We start from the raw sequence: 10,000 nt of genomic DNA on the forward strand, positions 1-10,000 counted from the left end.
ACGGCGGAGCCCCAGACCTCAAGACTGCGTGTCTAACGCATCGCTCTATCTCTTTCTCGCAGCTGGAACAACCGTTTCATCGCTGTGCAACGGGTCTCTCAAACGTCTGGAGCAAAAATGTGTCGGAACCGCCCCGGGAAGTACGCGGACAGCATTTTCCACAGAACGGAGAAAATCGGAGGAACGCGAGCCCGCGTGTATGTTGGACCCCTGTGCATTCCCTTCTCCGGGAGCAGCGTGTGTACGTGACGGAAGCCGTGTTTGGTGTGGTTAGCAAGAGATGTAACATCCCGAAACGAAACCCCCGAATAAACGCCACGCCACACATCTGTGCGTGAGGAAGTGAACGAGGCGCCTTCCGGGCGCTACGACACATCCGGATGTACAATACTAAGCAAGAGATACGCAGTTCTTTCTTTTTGTTCGAGGGGGGAAGAAGGGATTCGGAAAGAAATTTAGCAGGCAGGGGGATAAAGATCCGCGTTCTAGGTAGGCTTTGTCTAGAAAGGTTCAGTTTCTCTTTACAGAGTGTGATGCCTCCTTCGATTGTTAGCCCGAGAAACGTGTGTCCTTCAGATTTCCACCAACGGCCACTCTTCTATTGTTCTCCTTGGCAACGATTCATTTCTTGTAGGACACCATGAATGCGCAACCGGAGATAGGACGAAAAGAAGGGTATCTTAATGAGTGTCACGGTACCGGTAGGTCACGCGCTCTACAATCGCAAAGGGCTGGCATATTAGCTCTGCCCTGAAAATAGCCTGCTAGACACTTCAACATGAAAAGGAGGAAAAGCCGTCTTATTGCAAGGCTCAAGAACAACGGGAACCGGTGCGGTACCTGCTCAAGAGCACGAGGAGACGGGCGTTGGCACATTTCGCGTGATAATGATGCGGTATAGCAGTGGCCTAGGCAGGGCGAGCAAATGTTTTAATATGCCACACGAAAATAACCGTCCTCCCCGGGCCACAGGCACCACGTGGACGTGATGAAGCAAAACGATCGCGCTTTTCGCACATGACCTCTTCAGCACCGTAGCAAAAAACGCCTTTCGCATGTGCTCTCTGCTGTGGAAGGTGCTGCGGTTGTCGTTAATATTGATCAAGCATGACAATAACCACCATTCACCTCATCATCATCATAATTGTGCGGCACACTAGGTGGAGCCTCATAGCTTTATGAGCCCCGAGTAGACGAGGATATTGAAAGAAACATATTAGTCGGATCCGTGGATGCTCTATCGAAAATTTGGCACACTGGTAATAATATCCCATAGCGCCATGAAACGCTCAGGTGTGCACGAACTGGCCAAGGAAAACAGTTTAAAGAGTTGCTTAAATATGCTCGCAACATGCTACCTTCACACCAGGACAAACGGATTCCGGAATTAAAACAATCACGTGCCGTGCCAGGATGAGCAGCAGCAGGAGCGCATAGCAAGGAGTGTATGGTTGGCGCAAAGTAGTTCGCCTCACCAATCTACCTACGAGGGCTTTCTTGCCCCTTTTTCACTCTGCAACATCAGCAGCACGAGCAGCATCCATGCAAACCCAATTTGCACTTCATTAATATTGACACACTCGTTAATTCCGCTTCTCCGCCAATCGATAACAATCCTGCCACAAGAACTGATCCCCCTTCCCTCTCTCACTTATGCTGGTACACTTGTGGCTCTTTTTGTGCGCTTTTCGCCTCAACGGAATTAATCCTACCTCCAGTGTGTATGGAAAAGGACCGAGGAGAGAGCCAGACAGAATCACATTTGGCTTCTTCGCTTCTCCGGAAGGACGTAAAGAGTCACAGAAAGACCACCTCTCATTCCTCGCTTGGCCAGGATAATTACGCACCAGGACTCTGCTGGTACGTTGGCAATCGAGAGGCTCAATTCATTTGGGCCCCAGTATTCTAGGCCTAGCGGGAGGGTTGGAGGAATTGATGTACGACCCCTCTCGACTTCATTCATGTGATAACGGGCGGCCATTTGCCGGAGGAAGTCTGCGGTCGGTCTGCACAAACAAGACGGCGGTGGCGCGTGCCGGAAACCGGTGCCTAAATAAGCAAATTAATCCTGCTCCTGCCTAGGAGGAGGACGATTCTCTTTCATTCCACCATTTACGAGACACTTCTCGGGGCCGCCGTACTTCTCGCCGAGGACGAGGAAAAGCGCCAGAAGGGGGAGTAGGAGGTTAATGGTCTGATTATTTCTTTATTCATTTTTTGTGTTCCGACAACGCCGAAAGGAAAAGCCGTTGCAGAGGGAAGTCTTTATTATTGGTCAAAGGTCAACAAGTGGCCAAAGCACACGATACTTGCTTGCCGTATGATGGTCGGCTTGGTGCGACTTTTGTCGAATAATATTTGTATCAGATGGCAATAATATGTTTGCGAAGTGGCGGTGGCCTCTTCCTCCGACTCTTATCTCTTCTATCTGGCTCTTATTGGCTTTTAAGATGTATAAGAACATAAGTTATACATACTGGCCATCACAGTGGTGGTCCGGGAGCGCAGCGTGTCAATCTGGCGATGTTTTGGCGCATCATAAGGCAAAATCACACTCGTGGACGACCACTTCCATTATTGGATTGGAGCTCCTCGCTTGACCATTCGTTTACCAGGACATTAAAGGCGAATCACTGGAGCTGGCTGCTGGATCGTTTCTCACACAACTTTGGCCATTTCGTCGTCGTTGTCGTCGTTGACGATGGCTGGGCACTGTTTTACACGCATTATGTTCTCGAACTTTATCAATCCACTTTGTTCTCGGTCGGTGAATGACACTCGATATGATGAGGGGTGTGAGGACACTATACGCTTTCCCCCATTATACCCGGTCTTAACTGGTCCGTATTGGCTAAAAGTTATGCAACTTTTTATGGTTCGCCAGACGATGGAGAGCGGATGATTTTGTATCGAATATCACCTCAACGTTCTTCCATTTTGTGAGATTTATTTGGTTTTACTCTTCATCACAGAAATGCAGCAACACGTGGCCACCTGGCACCAGGCCAGATGTGCCAGCCATTCGCCAGTAGCGCCAGTTAGCTCTGATAGTCCCTGGCACCGTTTTCAAACCGTTAACCCCGCGGTCTGTAGCACTTTTTCGATAACTGAAGGTCACAGAAGGACCACCGTCCATGGTGGAAAAAGTGTGGTTTGGAAATCTTTTTTAAAAGAAATGTTTCTTTGTGAACGAACGAAGAAGGTGCGCAAGGTACGGTTAATCCCCTCTCTGGTGCCCAGGATGAATGTAATAAATTGTGGCCACGTGGTGAGCACTATGAGATTGGACTCACAACCCACATCAGCACTACCATCATCATCATCATCATCATCGTCGTCGTCACCAGCGCTGCTTAATGTCGCTCCCCTGTGGTGTGCCAGGAATAGGAGGCGGCGAGAATAGCCAAAGGACGGTGCTTGAAGTTCACAAACCGCCACGCCACAAGTGGCCATCATTCTCAGGGACACACGCGTGACGACGTACGAGGCGCCATAGTGGTCACGGCATGCCATGGCACCGGTCGAAAGGCGATGACCATCACCACAAAACGAAAAAGAGAGCTGGCAGGAGGGTCAAATCTCGCCACTGGAATGTTATCAGCAGCCCTCCTCCCGCACACGCTCGGCACATGATGATGGACAGGCTGACCACCCCGCTAGGAAGCATATTTGTATACTTTGGATCGATTTTTTTTTCATTCTGCACGCTTTGCGTTATTCGATCCACCGCGGTTGCCGTGGTAGCATGATGCTCGAGCATCATGCTCGCACACTAGTAGCGTCGCCTACTAACGGTCGGTAGTAGTAGTAGTAGTAGTTGGGCGCCTTTGCCACGAGAGTTACGCTATCTCTCCCGCAGAGGAATTAACATAAAAATATATGTTCCGTTTCATTTTAGCTCACTTTCGCACTCGTCAGCTCTCCCCTCCCCAGCATGGCCACGCGACGCCGGAACTAGCTGGTGTCCGTCCGTTTGTTGCGTGTTTCGTCGTTTCGCCGTTTTTTATCTGGCCACCACCGTTTACGCCTCGCGCGCAGTTCATCGGCATCGCGGCAAAACGGGCCGCCGTCGTGGTCGTTGTCGTCGAGCATCGTCTAGCTCGGTGGACCGCACGCGGATCATGTGGAGTGTTGTACTGGGGCCATCGTCGCGCCGCGCACGACCATTTTCCGCATTGTAATGCCGCATTGGCGGTAATCCGGCATTAGCCTTCTCCCTCCCCTTTTAAGGCTCGCGCAATGGTTTGGAGTTTCTTTGGAGTCTCATCTTCGGTTGAAGGTTTTCGGTTGCTTGGGTCGCGCTCGCGCTCTTTCTGGCCCGAAAATTGTAGCCAGCAGTAGCAGCAGAAACTTGATGAAGAAGAGCCTCGTGCGAAAGTCATTTCTTACATTTATCTTCGCTTCACGCGTTCACGCACACTGCCACCCCATACCAAACGCTGGTCACGCTTTGCATAGAAGATCGGTAATTAAGGGCCGCGTAGCCCGCGACAGCCCTTCCCTTTTTTGTTTGCACCGCAAAACATGGCCGTCTCGCAGTCGAAGATGATTTCGCAAAAAGCGAAAAAGTGCTGAAACGATTGAAATTGGAACAACGAGCCCGGAGGGCACTCCGGCATTGGATGACTTGGATGGCCGGCACTGCTGTGGAATCAATATTACGCCGACCGAGAGAAAGTGAAATGCTAGTAGCACTAATCACCAACTCAGGACCTCACTCCCGAAGAGGCCCTGGCCTGGTGGCGGGCGAGTAATGTGATCGCTGGAAGGAAATTCGAGAAGCCGAATGATTTGTAATCATGGTGCCGAGCTGGCGCGGCGCTATGCTATTGCTACGGGAAGTCTATAATTCATCGTCAAATGCCAACGCTACAGTTGTTATTGCGAGCCACTAGGCGCGCTAGGTAATTTTGAGCGCTAGGTGCAGAACAGCCTGGTCACACTACACTATCAGGCAGCAACAGCAACAGCAGCAGCAGTACGCGCATTCGCTTTCCGGCTTTACCGGAATAGTTAATGTGGTGGAAGATAATGATAATCATTGAACAACGGTAATCTGGTTTTGTGGGATTACTGAAGGGAAAGCCGAGCCGATACTCGGTCTATCTCTCGCACTAGAGGTCATTTCTTCAATTCGCGACAGAAAGAAGAAAGGGAGAATGGGGACAGGGGTTCATGCGAATGATGAAGTGAAGCCTTGCAACAGTAGAGCGCTCTAAGGGTGAACGGAGGTGGGAAGGGAGGAGTCTAAGAAGAGGGGGATAAAAAGGAGTACTCAAGCACTACTACGGAACTATTCTAAGAAGAAGAAGAAGAAGAAGAAGAAGTAGATGAAGAAGGTTGGACCCAGTAAATACCACTTACCATCTGCAAGGCGTGAAAGAGGAAGAAAGACAAAATGGTTCCATATGATTATTTGGTTCATCAAACAACAAAGAGTTAGCTAATGATGGGGGAGGGTAGGGAGCTGATCAGTCTTTCATAAAATGTTCAGAAACGGATAAAGGAAAAGGGGGACTTAAGAGGCGGTTTGAGAGGGTCAGCAACAACAAGTGCACGAAACAAGCTCCTGGATCCTCGTTAAAGGAACTCTCTCTCTCTCTCTCTATCTCTGCAGAGAGCGGAAGCGACGTTTGGTGCATTTATCGAGATAACGAGACCGATCTGCCGCACACATCTGAGGGTCGTATGTCATCGTCGTCGAACGAAAGTGATGGCCAGCCGGCCTCATGGAGTCCCCGGGGGCGAGCACAAAGCCACCGTAACTCGCATCTCCAAAATGGAGGTCACGTTCAGGACCTTTCGAGTTGAGTTGTGGGCGAGGACATCAAAAGGAATTTCCGTTGTTGTCGCTCCCCTCGCTCGATCTCGAAAAGTTCCCACTCACCCCCTCGGGGTGGGGAATCGATTAGCTAAATTTGGGGTCCATTCGTCGGATTGGCGATTCGATTTCGAGTCGAGTTCCGTGCTCGGTCGCTCGTTCGTTCGCTCGAACGTTCGTTCGAAGTTTGAATCGGAGTTGGAAACAATTGCGTCGTGACGTTGTGCCGTCGTTTCGTGTCCCCTCCTGATGAAGGACCGTATGTCGTCATCGAGTTCTGAAATCGATTGGGTCAGTAACCCACCCCCCTCCTCTACCAAGACTTCAATCGAGAGCGAGCGTTATGATGGTGACGCTGGTGCCTGTGAAGCTCGGAAAGCCGAACCGAACCAAGGCTGGCGAGTGTTTGCGTGTTTCACGCACTCTTTGGCCACCGGCAACTGGCACTCCATGGACTTGGCCTGCGGTGCGGGGAAATAGCAATTCGGTCACAATATCGTTCGCAGCGCCATTCGCAGCGGCAAACGCGATGGCAAATTGCTTCAATATAATCCCGAGCCTCGCAGAGCCTGGCGTGTCGATGTTGAGAGCCATTTTGACTGCCTTTCGGGGGTATTAAAAATAGGCACAAGAGCGAGCGAGGCTGTTCCCACGCGGACAAAGCAGTTGCCCAGCAATTCAAAGTCGGATATTGAACTCGAATTTTCCAAAAAAAAAAAACAATGTACCGTACCGGCGGGTTTTCCCCAAGCATGCGACGCCCGAGCGTTCGAGCAGTAAATCGAGCACTAAACCGGATCCGCGCATCCAAGTACACATGGCGCCGCGGGGTAGAAATTTGAAAGCAATTTCAGTTGTGGTTGTTAGTGAAGTGAATCGTTTTGTCATACAAATGCAAATAGTGTTTCCAAGTGTTGTGCGTCTTTGGGATAAAGTTTTTCGTTTTACCAGCTGCACGGTACCTGTTCGCGGTGGTAGTGCAAGGTCGTAAAACCGAAAACAAAGAACTGGTTCCATTCGGCAACCCCCCTCCCGTCGCGCGCTGACGAGCTATTAATGATGGAGTAAGTATTAAAAATTAAATACGTCGCTAGCGGATAACATCGCACTTGTTGGCTCACTGTTTGGGGCTGCTACATAATGACGCGTTTGTTAATGTGTGTTTGGTGTTCATGTGGCGCATTCGTCATGAGCACACTACCGAAGGGTATGGACACCTGGCTTCGAAACGTCGATTGCAGCTACAGGGACACACAGCCAGCGCAAAGAGAGAAAAAAGGGCGAGTGAGTTGTGGCGTGTGGCTTATCAGTTGGAAATATTTTTGAGGTCCTGTGGCTCCTTCTTGATTCATCATCGCGTCAAGCGCCCCGCAATGACGCACAACCTTGTCAGTGGTCCGGGGGGGCGGTTGAAATTTCGGTGATCAACGCGTGGACATGGCGTGAGTGTGTGTTGAGTGTTTGCGGCGCAACTCGAAGTCATGTCGGTTACCACCTGTTAGAACCGCTGCCAGGGTGTGAAATAACGGCCAGCTCGCGCTGGTTCGGTCGTTGAAAAGCGTCGCCAACTAAATGGCGAGACCACGAGTGCGTTCACGAGCATTTCATTACATCGATTAGTGGTCCTGTGGCGAGTGGCCAGCAGTTGGTTAATGTGCATTTGATGACAGCCGGCAACATGCCGGTAGTTGGTGACGATGAATGTTTTTTTTGTCCTTTTCCAATATCCTTTAAATTGCTCGAAAGTGTTTTTACAATCAATCTGTTTTTCTGACGCAAAACTGCCTCTCGGATGTTGATTTGCAGATTTATCGAGCACCGAGCGTAAACTGGTGTTCCACAGTGCCCACTAATTGACACACTCCATTGCATTACTTCCGCTGAGTTGTGAGTGTCGGTATTGGTGGGAGAATAGATTTTTATTAGCTTTTTGCACTCAGCCTCGGTAGTTCGTTGGCCACATGTGCCCCGGCACATGAGTGCGTGGCATGTGGCCATAAAGTGGCTCGAAGCGGTGCGCGCCCACCAAAGGGGAATGGTCGTGTACAGCGCGTAGCGATCCTATCGGATCCGGCGCAAACTTATAAAAATATTTCAAATTTACACTCACGAACGTCGTGTGCACACACAAACACACACACACAGGGCCATCGTCAGAGCATGGCTCCTGGTCCAACGACTTCCAACAAACCACTATCGACGTAGGCGAAGAAGGAGCAAAAGCATCGCAAAGAAGCGAACGAAAGTTGCGCCATGTCGTACGTTAGCATAATCATTAATGTGACGTTGGCGGTGAGGCCGGTACACTGTACGTGCCTCTGGTCGTGCTCTAGGTGGTCCTATCGAAGGGAAGGAGGGAGCATAAAACTTACCAGGTCCTTCCCTTTGCCCACAAATAGTGTACCATCCTGCCTCGACCGCGCGTGTGGGAAGCAGAGAAAGTTCGAGGTTGGTTTATGGGCGCAACAAACCGCAAACTGCCGCCAAAGGCCCTTAGCTGCCTCTTGGGTAGGGTGCTGAGAGAAGCTCATTTGGTGCCACGCTGCTACCACCACTCCACAGGTGCGCGGTGTGGAACGAGGAAAAAATCCTTAAAATTCATCAAACAGATGGCTCCGGCCGCTGGTGGGTGGGTGGGTCGGTTGGGTGGGCGCACTAGCGAGCTCAACCAGCGAAAGGAAACGATGGCGATTACCGTTTTGGACTAGCTCCGGCATTCAGCCGGAGTTGTTGCATCAAGGGCCCTCCTTGTTTGTGGCACGAGGCTGGATATACAGCCCACAGTTTCCCGTCCGCACGATTTACTCCCTGTGCATCCGCTGTGTGCCTTGCGTGTACTGCGCATTATCCTTGCGCTCGTCCTTGCGATGGACGCTCGGTTTTTTTTTTCGTTTGCATTGAAAAGAATGAAATAAAATATGAGAAATCTTCTGTTCTCGTGTTCTCCTTTTCCTGTTTTGTTTTGGAATTTAACATTCCATTACTCGACTCGCTCGTCCTCGATGAAAGTTTTGTTTTGCGAAATACTTTTGTCCTTCTGTTCTGCATACTTGGCTCCTGTTCTGCACTTTTGGTTTATTATCCCTTGGATATCCTCCAAGCCGTTGCCAAGCGATGCGTACGAACGTACCTTGCACCCGCACCGACCGAACAAGCGAGGCAGAGGGGGATCTTTTATGTATGAGTGCATCATTAGTGCGGAGTAGCAGTATCTTGAATTGGCAGGCAGGCAGGCAGGCAGGCAGGCAGGCAGGCATGCTTTTATGCTACCTTTCGTCTTTCATCACCGAAAGAAGGTAAATCCGGTCCCGTTGGTGTTGTATTTTGTAGCAACTCGTTGCGTTGCGTGAAACTCAACTGAGACGCAGCACAGCAGACCGAAGGTAAAATGGTTGCTTGTCATTTCAACCAGAAGGTGGGAGCAAAGGACAGGGGAGCATAAAGCAAAAGTATTGCGTCTTTCGCGCACCACAATGATAAGTCGAAAATGCGCGAAAGGGAGTTGAAATTGGTAGCACAACTTGGGCAAATTACCTGCAATGAATGTGCTGCTCCTGTGCGGCACAGTGTTAGTGAGCACAGGGGAGCACGCCTTTTCCCGTTACTTTTTTGCTGTCCAGCCTGGTTTGCAGGTAAAAAAAGTCAACGACACAGTTTTCCTTCTTTTCGTCTTTAATTTCCCTGCAAATGAACATTAAATGGTACATTGCCACACACACACCTACACACATACACATATATACTGTGCAAACAGTTGCCAAGTCGTTCGGCAAAGTTTTACTGCAAATGATGAACAGAGCAGCACAGCATAGGAGGTGTGGTGCCTATCTGGTAGTTCGTATGTTTTGAAGCAGAATGATGCAGCAGGAAAACAAACTCCTCTGGAAATGAGCTAAGGTGATGTTTTCAAAACAAAAGCGAATAGAGAATGTCGTTCCATCCACTGCTCTTCTTTCGAATCCACTGTTTGCCTGTGTTTAAGATGATTGAATTTCATTCAAACAACACCAGCACAAGCCGTGATGCTGCGACATTGCAAAGTGCTCCCTTTTTGCAGTGAACGTAATGTGGCTCAGCATCCCACCATCTGACAACAAAGTGTAATTTTATCAAGGACATCATGATACCTCTAGCCCACACAGTCGTACTCGGTTGTTGAGATCCTTTTTTTTGTTGCTG

At 49.9% G+C, this 10,000-nt stretch overlaps 1 protein-coding gene and 1 long non-coding RNA gene across 2 annotated transcripts in view; one reads left to right on the top strand and one right to left on the bottom strand.

The window, feature by feature from the left end:
• Positions 1-400, top strand: part of LOC125956674 (uncharacterized) — a 1,013-nt gene extending 613 nt beyond the window's left edge. The window contains exon 3 of the long non-coding RNA XR_007469201.1: positions 63-400. This is a non-coding gene — a long non-coding RNA (uncharacterized LOC125956674). The remainder of the gene's footprint in view (positions 1-62) is intronic.
• LOC125956673 (sodium channel protein 60E) overlaps positions 1-10,000 on the bottom strand; it is a 123,666-nt gene that overhangs the window by 28,054 nt on the left and 85,612 nt on the right. The gene's annotated exons all lie outside the window — the stretch shown is intronic.

This window comes from Anopheles darlingi, chromosome 3 (assembly GCF_943734745.1).
Source record: "Anopheles darlingi chromosome 3, idAnoDarlMG_H_01, whole genome shotgun sequence".
Taxonomy (NCBI): Eukaryota; Metazoa; Arthropoda; class Insecta; order Diptera; family Culicidae; genus Anopheles; species Anopheles darlingi.